The following is a 12,602-nucleotide window of genomic DNA, read 5'->3' as shown; positions in this document are numbered from 1 at the left end:
TGAAGCCATATCAGCATGGCTTTAAACAGCAATTTCATAAAGCATATAATTTGTTCACATGGCCATGGTGGACACCATGATTACATTTCCCACTGACAGAAGAAATATCGTGTGACAGTCCCAAGACATACAGTACTTGTGTGCAAAATAGTTTCTACAGCAATAAGATTAACAAATGCACCTGTCGGCCTGATCATTAGCTTCACACTGTTGTTGCCTGTTTATCTAGAATTGAACAATCAAAGATTCATCACACACAACAATACAGAGGGAATGTTACATCACTGTTGCAACAGATCTTAAGTATTAATGGCGTATTCTCAACACTTGCTGATTTTTCTACTTTTGAAGAACGGCTTTAGGTTTTGTTTTGAAAGAACTTACGCTCATTTCTCTTACGCTGCGGGTGCCGTGTGAAGATGTCTTATTTTGTTATTAAGAGCGACTCACTGCTTTGAGTTTGCATAAATAATGCACTGTGGGTGCTGCTCACTCTTATTGATGGTTTGTGCAAAGCTGAGAGGAACAAATGCATTGATGATTTTGTTGTCATGTTTGGTTTATGGGTGGTGTTGGCGCAATGGATAAGACACATGCTTTTGGTGTGAGAGACCCGGTTCAAATCCACTGTGAGACACCAATGTGTCCCTGAGCAAGACACTTAACCCCTAGTTGCTCCAGAGGCGTGCATCCTCTGACATATATAGCAATTGTAAGTTGCTTTGGATAAAAGCATCAGCTAAATGAATAAATGTAAATGTTTAGCTACTGAGTTCAGTACTGAATATACAGTAGCTATTGGTTTTACAGTACTGTTTTCAGAGAAAGGAACATAATTTTAGGGAAATAATCTTGATAGGGAAAAACCTACAGTATGTTTAAATTTGGTCATTATAGCAATTAATACAATATTAAAAGGTTAGTTCACCCAAAAACTGTAAACTGCTGTAAGCAAAGCTTGTTTCTTGCCAGACTAACATATTCTCACCTGAGATCACGTTGTGCCTTTATCCTACTGTACGTCATCCGCTGGAACGCCACTCTCTCATGTGTGTGTTTTTATGACAGTTAGCGGAAGCTAAAGATTACAGTTTCTAAAGTTTTAAATATAGATATTTTTCTTACACAAATACATCTTTATTAACCTTCCAGAGTCACGTGGAGCACTTTTAATGATGGATGGATCCACTTTTTTTTGGGCTTCAAAATCTCAAACCCCATTCACTGCTATTATAAAGCTTGGAAGAGCCAGGAAATTTTGAACATGACTCCAACTGTATTTGCCTGAAAGAAGAAAGTCACATACACTTACAACCCGAATTCCGGAAAAGTTGGGACGTTTTTTAAATTTTAATAAAATGAAAACTAAAAGACTTTCAAATCACATGAGCCAATATTTTATTCACAATAGAACATAGATAACATAGCAAATGTTTAAACTGAGAAAGTTTACAATTTTATGCACAAAATGAGCTCATTTCTATTTTGATTTCTGCTACAGGTCTCAAAATAGTTGGGACGGGGCATGTTTACCATGGTGTAGCATCTCCTTTTCTTTTCAAAACAGTTTGAAGACGCCTGGGCATTGAGGCTATGAGTTGCTGGAGTTTTGTTGTTGGAATTTGGTCCCATTCTTGCCTTATATAGATTTCCAGCTGCTGAAGAGTTCGTGGCGTCTTTGACGTATTTTTCGTTTAATGATGCACCAAATGTTCTCTATAGGTGAAAGATCTGGACTGCAGGCAGGCCAGGTTAGCACCCGGACTCTTCTACGACGAAGCCATGCTGTTGTTATAGCTGCAGTATGTGGTTTTGCATTGTCCTGCTGAAATAAACAAGGCCTTCCCTGAAATAGACGTTGTTTGGAGGGAAGCATATGTTGCTCTAAAACCTTTATATACCTTTCAGCATTCACAGAGCCTTCCAAAACATGCAAGCTGCCCATACCGTATGCACTTATGCACCCCCATACCATCAGAGATGCTGGCTTTTGAACTGAACGCTGATAACATGCTGGAAGGTCTCCCTCCTCTTTAGCCCGGAGGACACGGCGTCCGTGATTTCCAACAAGAATGTCAAATTTGGACTCGTCTGACCATAAAACACTATTCCACTTTGAAATAGTCCATTTTAAATGAGCCTTGGCCCACAGGACACGACGGCGCTTCTGGACCATGTTCACATATGGCTTCCTTTTTGCATGATAGAGCTTTAGTTGGCATCTGCTGATGGCACGGCGGATTGTGTTTACCGACAGTGGTTTTTGAAAGTATTCCTGGGCCCATTTAGTAATGTCATTGACACAATCATGCCGATGAGTTATGCAGTGTCGTCTGAGAGCCCGAAGACCACGGGCATCCAATAAAGGTCTCCGGCCTTGTCCCTTACGCACAGAGATTTCTCCAGTTTCTCTGAATCTTTTGATGATGTTATGCACTGTAGATGATGAGATTTGCAAAGCCTTTGCAATTTGACATTGAGGAACATTGTTTTTAAAGTTTTCCACAATTTTTTTACGCAGTCTTTCACAGATTGGAGAGCCTCTGCCCATCTTTACTTCTGAGAGACTCTGCTTCTCTAAGACACAGCTTGTATAGCTAATCATGTTACAGACCTGATATCAATTAACTTAATTAATCACTAGATGTTCTCCCAGCTGAATCTTTTCAAAACTGCTTGCTTTTTTAGCCATTTGTTGCCCCCGTGCCAACTTTTTTGAGACCTGTAGCAGGCATTAAATTTTAAATGAGCTAATTAAGTGGATAAAAGTGTAAAATTTCTCATTTTAAACATTTGCTACCTTATCTATGTTCTATTGTGAATTAAATATTGGCTCATGTGATTTGAAATTCCTTTAGTTTTCATTTTATTAAAATTTAATAAACGTCCCAACTTTTCCGGAATTCGGGTTGTAGGATGGCTTTTCATTTTTGGGTGAACTATCCCTTTAAATCTTATGAATGTAATAAACAGGAAATTGCATTGAACGAAAACAAAAAGATATTTAAAAAAAAGCAAAATACTGAACCAATTCATGCACAATATCACATTACCATTATCACACTGCGACACAGAAGCAAGCTGTTTTATGTAAATGTGCAAGACTTTCCATTTTTCTTTGATTTGACATTCCAGTTGCGGTAAAAGGTAAACCTTTGTGCTACCAGAGAGTTTATGAATACAAGGATACATTAAAATAATATGATAAGAAATACCAGTCAGCAATATCAAGCACCAAAATGAGCTGTTTTGTGTACAGGTAAAATTATTTTATGTTATGTTACAAATAAGGTGAATAGTTATAGGAGCTACAACACCATCTATTCTGCATCACTTGCACAGTCACCATTAAAAATATATATTTCTTATGGCAAAATAGTGACCAGAAGAGCCTGTAATTAGGCTATATCATACTGAACACACTGTTTTATTCAATGACCTTTGCTAGGTGAAAAAAGAGAGCAGATGAAGAGAAGTATGAACATTTGAGAAACTAAATGTGACTATGTGGCATTTCAAAAACTCCCTTGAGTTATTTCATCCCTCCGCAGGATAAACTGTGTTGGAACCAACAAAACCTGGACTGGAGCAGATACATACAGTTAAACAAAATGCCAATAATTGTAATTTGGTGGTGGAAGCGTTTTTGGATTATTCCAGCCCAACAGTGACTATCTCATGTTGAAACAACTGTCACCATCATGCTTTAAATACCAGGATGAGTCTTGTTTACTAAAGGAATCCCCCGACACGTACTGTACTTCACCTTGTTCCTGCACAGCAGAGCGACGCTCATTCGTCTTTCAGCACTCAATTATTCAGACTCTTACTCTATAAAAACCCCATCAATAAAAGATCGGCAGAGAGCAGGAGAGCAGGAAACGGTAGGACAAAAGCCTCTTTTACATGCACACATAAAAGCATGGCAGGTAGATTTTAGAGAGCTGCCTTGCTCTTCATAAACTCACAAAGAAGTCAGTCATCATCCTGAGAGGGCTTTTATAGAGATAAACACAGACATTGATTTGGCTCTCAGGGAGCACGCTGTAAATGCTGAGCAGCATGAACCAGGTCGAAACACAATCGCTAGAAGCGGAGCTAAATATCAGGTGAGAGAGGGACTGTCAAAGAAAATGACACATCAGTCAGCTGCGACGAGACGCTGTTCAATCCTGACAGTGAGCGTAATCGGCTAAATCAAAAATGAAAGATGTCTGCTCTCGCCACATAAAGTCTAAGAAGATCAGGATTAATTGTCAGGATTAATGACAGCTTTTTCTAATAAAAATGGCAAATTAGGTATTAGAACAACTTTAAATTAGAATAAAGAGACACATTTGCATTGTATTGGTTCTGCTGAATTAACACATAATCCGATTCAGACCTTTCCATCTGGTGAGAAAGCCACTCTAACAGACAGCGTGCAAATGCGTCGGCTTTCTAAATGAAAGTAGTTTGGGTCCTTAAATATGCTCTTTTTTCATCCTCTTTAAAAAAAAATTTTTTTTTACTTCGTCATGTGCTGATATACCCAAAATATATACCTCAATGTCAACATTTTCAGTCTTTTGATCAGTACATTCAAAATTATGGTGTAAGATTAAGTAAGATAAATCTTAGCTCACCAAGGCTGCATTTATTTGCTCAGAACAGTAGCCTAATATTGGGGAATAATATTAACTCTTGCTATGTTTTTCAAATGTAATTTATTCCAGTGATGGAGGTGGGTAGTAACGAGTTACATTTATTTCGTTACATTTACTTGAGTAATTATTTGGGGTAACTAATGCTTTTCGGAGTATATTTAAAGATGGGTACTTTATACTCTTACTTGAGTAAATTTTTGGGGAAAAATCTGTACTTTTACTTCGTTACTGTGGGCGACGCTCCTCTCGTTACTTTATCTTAATGTAATAAATGTTATAAATGCTTCAGTTTATTCCAAACGCGCCGTCTACTTTTCTCTGGGCAATGAGCGATGCCCATTCGCGAATGATTCATTCTTTTGAGTCAATTCTGTTCAAAGGCTTGATCAAACCAATTGGCAAACGAGTGAATTGGTTCATGAATCAGTTTGAATGAGTCGTTCAGTTCCCTGTCGCACGCGCTGAGCGTCTGAAGCGGTTCACTCAGAGTTGTAACCTTTAACATCAGCAGCGTTGAAAACATGGCTGGAACTGCACTGAATTGAAAGCAAATCTGCAAAGGCTATTATTTGCTTGCGATGGAGATCCTTATTAGATGAACACCGCGTGTGCTGTCTACTGTTTAACAGGTAATAACTTGGGCTACATTCGATTACAGTACACGATACCTCTGACATTAGTTTGTTGTACGTATGTGGCTTATAATAGAGGGGAGTCAAGTTGAATGCAGCTTCCAAGAGACAAAAAATAGCCGATTAAGATTTTATTAATTTTAATACAATAACACCGGTGCGAGTACGTTCAGCAAGTCAAATCATCAGCTGCTAAATTCAGATCCGTGATTGCTTGCTGGCGCTGAGCCAGAGATAGATGTGTTTTTACAGCACTGCGCATTATAACAAATCACACATGATTCTTTTGAGCTTATTAAAGCATTGGCCAATTAAAGGTGTTCAGATGAGTCATCGCTGAAATCCCGGTGCTTCCTTCACTCACTCACTGACTGAATACCTCTTTCTGGCGAATTCTCTCGTCAGAAACAACAAAGTGCAGATGTGTGTACGAATCTTTAATTAAGATATTGATTTCACAGTGTTAACAGTTTCAGTGATTTTAATGGGAGTTTCTGAGAGAGATTGAAATCTAGACTGTCAGTGAAAATGATCTTTAATAATGTAAATGTTATTTGCTCTCTTTCTGAACAATGAAAGATTAGTAGCAATATTTATATCACATTAACCTTCAATGTTAAATTCACATTTAATATAAAGTCAGTCGTATTAAAAATATGTTATGGCATGACACCTATATCTGTTACTTAAGTAAACAGACAGAGTTTTATAATAAATTACATAAATTGGAGTAAAGGCTGATGAAATATATACATTTATACATGCACACATACATTACATACATTTTATCTATATATCTAAATAAAAATAGGCTCAGTATATATGACCCAAAGTAACTAGTAACTAACTACTTGAGTAGATTTTTTATCCGATACTCTTTTACTCTTACTCAAGTAACTATTCAAGACTAGTACTTTTACTTTTACTTGAGTAAATATTTCTTGAAGTACTTTTACTTTTACTTGAGTACAGTTTTTGGGTACTCTACCCACCTCTGGGTAAAGCATCATTACTCCAGTGTTCAGTCATTCGCTGCTCAGTTGCTGTTGTTTCAAAAAGTTGTGCCGCTTCAAAAGAACATTATTTATTTAAATGTCTTTATTGTCACCTTTGAACCTTTGATCAATTATTGGATCATTGCTAAATAAAACTAATAATTTCTTTAAAAAAATAATCTTACTGTCCAAACCTTTTGAGCGATATTGTGTATCACTATATACATTATTTGCTCTGAAAACGTGACAAGAGAAGTCTCTCAGATGCTATCTAATCTGATTTACAGCACTTTTAAAGTCCTTTTTTTATCTGCATGAGGGTGTCTAAGAATCCAACCTGTAAAAAGCAGCAAAAGCCAAGGCAATTAAATTCACAAATATATCAATAAATAAACAGCAATAAGTATTTACTAAAACAATTTAATTAATAAATTAAAAAATGCCATTTGGAGATTTTGAGACAACTTGTGGTGATGCAAATCAATCAAGGCTTCGAATCAAACTGAGACATGGAACTAAACTTAACTTTCCAAGTCTATCTTAATGCTCTTAAAAATTCAAAAATAACTCCAATGATAAAAAATAAAGTGCATTAAAATCACTATGAATATATTTGTAAATATAAAAAAAACCCAGTAATGTTTATTATTATGCTTTGGCAACATTTTATAATCACACAGTCATGCTAATAAAGCTCATTTGAATTTGTCGAGAGAGGCAAACACATGAAAAATGTGTGGGAATTCAGAGCTTATAGCTGCATCCGCTCAGTTCATTTTTTTTCCCAAACATTCCCATGATGCCTCACTTGTGGGATAATCGTAACACTACTTGCCAATGATAATCTCCCTCGATCCCTCTAATTGACCCAACACTGTCTGACTCAATCTTCATTTCCCCACGCGCACACACACACACACACACACACACTCACTATACAGTTCATACGCAGAGCCATGCTGTCAAGCACGGACATGCATATGGGTACATGTTTGCACACAAACACACGCACGTTTTAATTCCACACCAATTATTGATCTAGCAGCATTTGAGGGCGTTGTCGACCACGGAAACAGATGGAATGCAGAATACGCTCCAGTGCAAACCAGAGGACAAGATGAAAGAAGCAGGAGAGAAGGCTCCATGTTTGTTTTCCATAAGGGACAGGAACGAAGGATGAGAAATACGGAGAAAGGATGGAGGCAAATTGAATAGTGTAAACGTTCTGACCAAACACTCCCTCCATGCTGAGGTATAAATAGAAAAGGAAAGACAGGGTGAGAGAAAGAGAGAGAGAAGCGACATAATAGAGATAGAGTAAAATAAGCAAAATAATCCACCACTGGATTTGTTCTTAGAGACACTGACGCCAATTAGCATAATGAGCACAGAAATACAATAAAAGAAAGGGAAGAGAGCAGAGGAGTGAAGAAAACAGATGAAGAGGGAAATGACGGAGAGAATGTAGGGTTATTAGAAGATATAGAGATGATATGAAACCATTTTGGAAGGGGGAAATTTGCATAGCTATTTCTGTGCATTTCATTGGGGAGGGAGAGAAAGAAAGAGACACAGTGAAAGAAAAAGAGAGCAAGGGGAGAAAAAGATAAAAATGAGAAAGAGCAACAGTGAGCGAAAAGACTCAATGACACAGGTGGGGGAATAAAATACATTCACAAATTCATCAAAAGCTTATTTAATGCAGACTGAAGTAAACAGAAAGGCAATGTGTGAAGTTCACAATGTGCTTTGCTCCTTTATTGTGCCTTTATTTGAGAACATTCATCTTGTTTTCGTGATAAATTTAACAACCATTTAATGCATCTTAATGTTTGTCTTTGTTCATTCTTACCTATTATGTGACAAAAAAGGGGGAACCAAAATGAGAAAAATATAAGGATCAGAATATGTTTTTATAAGGATCAGAATATGAACATACAGGCATTTTTGACAGTAAACGACAACCTAACAACACCCTGGCAACCAAGTGACCACATAGCAACACAGACAGCATTACTCACAACACAATCTCATGGCAAATTTGTAGAAAGACTAAGATAAAAGACTTTTTAAGCACCATAAGCATTTTCTCCACAAAAAAACAACAACACCAAAACAAACATATTTAAATATAATATTCATAATATATATTAAATATAAGTTAAATATTTATAGCATCTATGCTTCAATAAAGAACCCATCCATAGAAACTTTCCATTGGACAAACGGTTCTTTATTGTAAAAAGTGTTCTTTGGGAAACCCAATTCAACTTAACGACATAATCAATTCTTGAACAAGATGTCTCCAGCAACTTGTTGAGTTATGGTGGCACATGTGATGTATATCGCATATTTGGCTGAATATTTGTTCAATGAAAAGATCTTTTGCACTCAAACGCTATTTGCTCTCACTACAATTGCATGTGCATGAACAAAAACATTCTCTTAAAAGATTCATTCAAGAGCTCTGTTTCATTTATAAACAAAGCAACATTAATAGCACAGTGCTGGAAACCACCCCAAACACCCTACCATCATGGCTGCAAGTTGCACAGCACCTCCTCTTCTTCAGAAAATTATTTCTTCAGTATTCAGCCTTTATACTTTTACTCACCAACTACACACATTCCAGTCACTCCTTCATTCAGCATGTTTACAAATACACGAAACGTCCCTTTTTAGCATTTAATGCTGGAGAAGCAGTCGGTTCTGTATAATTTAAGCCTGAGGGAGAATATTTTATTCAGAGGAAAGGGAAGATCTCTGCGTTAGATCAGGTACAGAGTCACCATGAACTGAACTACCTCAATCTACTCAAAATCCCACACACAAATACACAGATACATTAAAATACAGCATTCCAGACAGTAAAGAATATGGCTCTAGCAACACCAAGGTCAAGGGTTTGATTCAAAGGCAAAACCTAGGAGGCAAATTGTTTTGGGAATGTAAATGTAAAAGATGCAACCCACCACAAATGTAGATGTTGTGTTAAGAATAGGATACTGAATGCTGTGTAGTATATACAAAGTACAGCCAACTATTTAAAAAATATTGTATGTGAATGCATTATCAATGCATTATGCATGGTTGATGATTTTAATTCAGTTACACTGAAAATGAAAGGTGAACTTGAGCGCATTGTCAAATTACTGCATGTTTTAGCTAATGTATAATGTATTTAGGGAATTATAAGCATAAAGAATATTACCATACTGTGCACACTGTAAAAATAGAAAAAGTAGTATGGGAGTATGTTATTCTGAACAAAACCCAAGACAGTGTTCTTTAACCTCTGGTTGTAACCAGTGCTTAATATTGATCACATATAGATTAAATGCTGGGTAAATCTACATAATTAATGAGATTGGAGCCACACGTATGCTGGGAAGGAGGACCTGCTGGATAAGACTGTGTGCTCCATTAAAACACCATCAAACATGCATAATGCTTTCTGCCCTTGAGTCTGCTTCCATGAGCAGAACGACAGCTAAGACTAAGAGCATGTGAGAAGTTTCCTTTTCCTTTATCTGATGATATAATCGATTATAACATCTTTATAATCAGTGTTCCATGGTCCAATGTTGCAATATAGGAAACAGTAGCATTATGGAAGCAAAAGTTAATATCTACATTTATTCATTTTCAACAAAGATAAATTTATTTGACCTACCATACAAATCGTGAAAGTACTTTTTTCATCACATTTAATATACAATTTCCTGGTGGAAAACTACATATTTACCCATAATTCTAAAATGATCTCCATCAATCAGACAAGTCGTTGTTACCATGGAAACGCCCACCCATGAAGCACTGTGTGGCCATGTACACACTGCAGCTTAATTTGGTTGCAATTCGACCTTTTAGTGCTTAATCTAGTTCTGTATACACAGTTTAGTAACACCCACATTCTACAATGTGAATTAACTGCATTTACAAAATTATGTGCAGTGTGTGCAGAATACAACTTACTGTAACAACTAGCTGTTAATGACATCTTTATATCAGAGAAGTGTCTTTCTTCAAACGTCTTTGTACCTTTCTCTATTGTCAACGGTATTGTTATTGTATATTGTCAACGATTTGTTAAAAACAGACAAACAAGTCATTGGTTGCTGTAACATTACTTCAGTCGAATATAGTCAATACCAAATGAATGAGACGCCACAGTGTTATTCAGTGATAACTTACATTACATTATTAAACTGAAGTGTTATATACATTATATACACACTATAAACATATAGTGTATATACACTTGGCATTAACATGCGATCACAGTGATCCGATCAAGCAGATCGGATCATCAGTCAATCAAAACATGCCGCGTTTACGCTTGGCAACATCAACTGACTTTTCTATGTGGATAACTGATCGGATACTTCCTTCCTGTGTCTGCAGAGAATGGCCCTGCTGCAAAGTCAACCTGAAGTGGTGGGTTTCTTTTGAAAAGCATTTTCAGTTGCTGGACATTTTACAAATAAAATGGGGGTTTTGCGTGATGTCAACCTGCAAATGCAGACACGATGGGTAGGTTGCATTTACATTACACTGAGATCCGATCACAATGCATCCTCAACAAGTGCGTTTACACTTGTCCTTTCAATGTGTATGTGGACAAAATCCGGATACAAGAATAAACGCAGCCAAAGCTGCAAGTAGGTTGGAGCTAATCTCACCAACAAAAGTGGATAACTGGTCTAGAGACACAGGTTTTAGAATGAAGTTCTTTCAACTTCAGTGCCGCATTTTTTTTTTTTTACAGTGTCATGCATTAGATGCTGCAAAAGTGCTCAAGCATGTCTATCAATTATGTTTACATAGAAAACCAGTTCCGAAACCTACACAGTGCAGAAAAAATATACAAGAAACAGGGAAGTCAAATATAAAAAAGCATGACTGTAGCATTCATGTGCTTGACGCTGCAAAAGACACAAGACATGAGTGCAACGGTCTGTCAAACACCTCCATCTAGCAAAAGTAACATAGAAAACCAAAGGAATAGCAGGGCAGTGAAACAAAACAAAACAAACAAACAAACAAAAAACTCCCTAAAAGGTCTAGAGGTGCATTGCACTTCTTTTAGCTGGAGCGTTGCATTTTTAGGACGCTGTGTCAAGAGCAAGATGCTGCAAAAGAGGCAAGATGTAAGCGCAATAGTCAATCACATCTGTCTATCACAAGTTTACATAGAAAATCAATACAAACAGAGCAGTGAAACACAAATATGTGAATATGTGAAACACATCTGTCTAGTATGTACACATTGGAAAAACTAAAAAAGCAGTGCAGTGGAATGCAAAAATGTGTTCTGTGTGAACAGACTCTCTTACACAAGGAAAATTATATTAAACACAGTGCATGTTGATGGCTGAAGAAATAAGTGGGTGGCCACTGTTGGCCTTCAGATGACATTACTGTATGAAATCAATGTATGAGTAACATCAAAAGTAATCATGCATGGTGACAACAAAGGTTGTGATCATCTAGTTCCATCAGCTACGTCCTTGAGAGGAAACACCTGCTCTTATGTATCCATGTGACATTTATTTTGTATTTTTTGTTATGCAAAAACAAACAAACAAACAAAAAACTAAAGATATACAAAGTGTAATGTGTCTGTTGTTTTCTTTGTTAGTTTTCCTTTGATCTAGTTTTCCAAAGTTGTCTTAATTGTGTCATTATGTTCACTTGCACTTTAATTATCTTGTTGGTCCCAGTGTTTAAATACTCTTTGTTCCTTCCAGTCTAGGTCTGTCTGGGTTTGCATATATGTTTGGTTATGTTTTACTAGTTATTCTACATTAAAACCTTGATTCTTGACATTTTCCTTTGTGGTGCGCTTTTGAGACAACCGAACCGTGACAGAAAGACAAACAAATTTTTTGCATTACAAGGTTTTGTATTGTTTTTATTTTTTTTTTTCCTCTTCCCTGTCACTACATAACTGCTCTTGCCTTGCTATGCCTGGAGCAGAGGGACCACTCACCCCAGATCCAGAGGCTATCAATGCGCCTGACCAGGTGTGTGAGCTGGTAACACTGCTAATGGAAACTATTATGAGGAACTAAAAGACATTTTTAATGTGAATTTAATAGACTCCTTGGGCCTTCCAGTCTCTAGCTCTGGCTAAGCGTGAGGATCCCTTGTCTCTGCCTCCAGCCTTTGAGTCCCGTTCTCCACCTCAGTTATCTGTCCCATTAACTTCTCTTGGCTCCTTGCTCCCTTGTCTCCACCATGGCCCATCATCCCACTGGCTCCATCTGGCTCCGCCTTGGTCAGTCATCTAACTTCCTCCGCTATGGGATTCCACTCCTCTGGCTTCA

General features: G+C 37.1%; 2 protein-coding genes across 3 annotated transcripts in view; both read right to left on the bottom strand.

Moving 5' to 3' along the window:
- Positions 1–12,602, bottom strand: part of LOC132114410 (solute carrier family 23 member 2-like) — a 194,158-nt gene that overhangs the window by 82,861 nt on the left and 98,695 nt on the right. The window lies entirely within an intron of this gene.
- The window catches only part of LOC132114408 (calsenilin-like), a 63,921-nt gene that overhangs the window by 43,542 nt on the left and 7,777 nt on the right, over positions 1–12,602 (bottom strand). The window lies entirely within an intron of this gene.

The sequence above is a fragment of the Carassius carassius genome, chromosome 34 (assembly GCF_963082965.1).
Source record: "Carassius carassius chromosome 34, fCarCar2.1, whole genome shotgun sequence".
Lineage (NCBI taxonomy): Eukaryota > Metazoa > Chordata > Actinopteri > Cypriniformes > Cyprinidae > Carassius > Carassius carassius.
The sequence above is the reverse complement of the archived record's forward strand: the minus strand, read 5'-3'. Positions and strand labels throughout refer to the sequence as shown.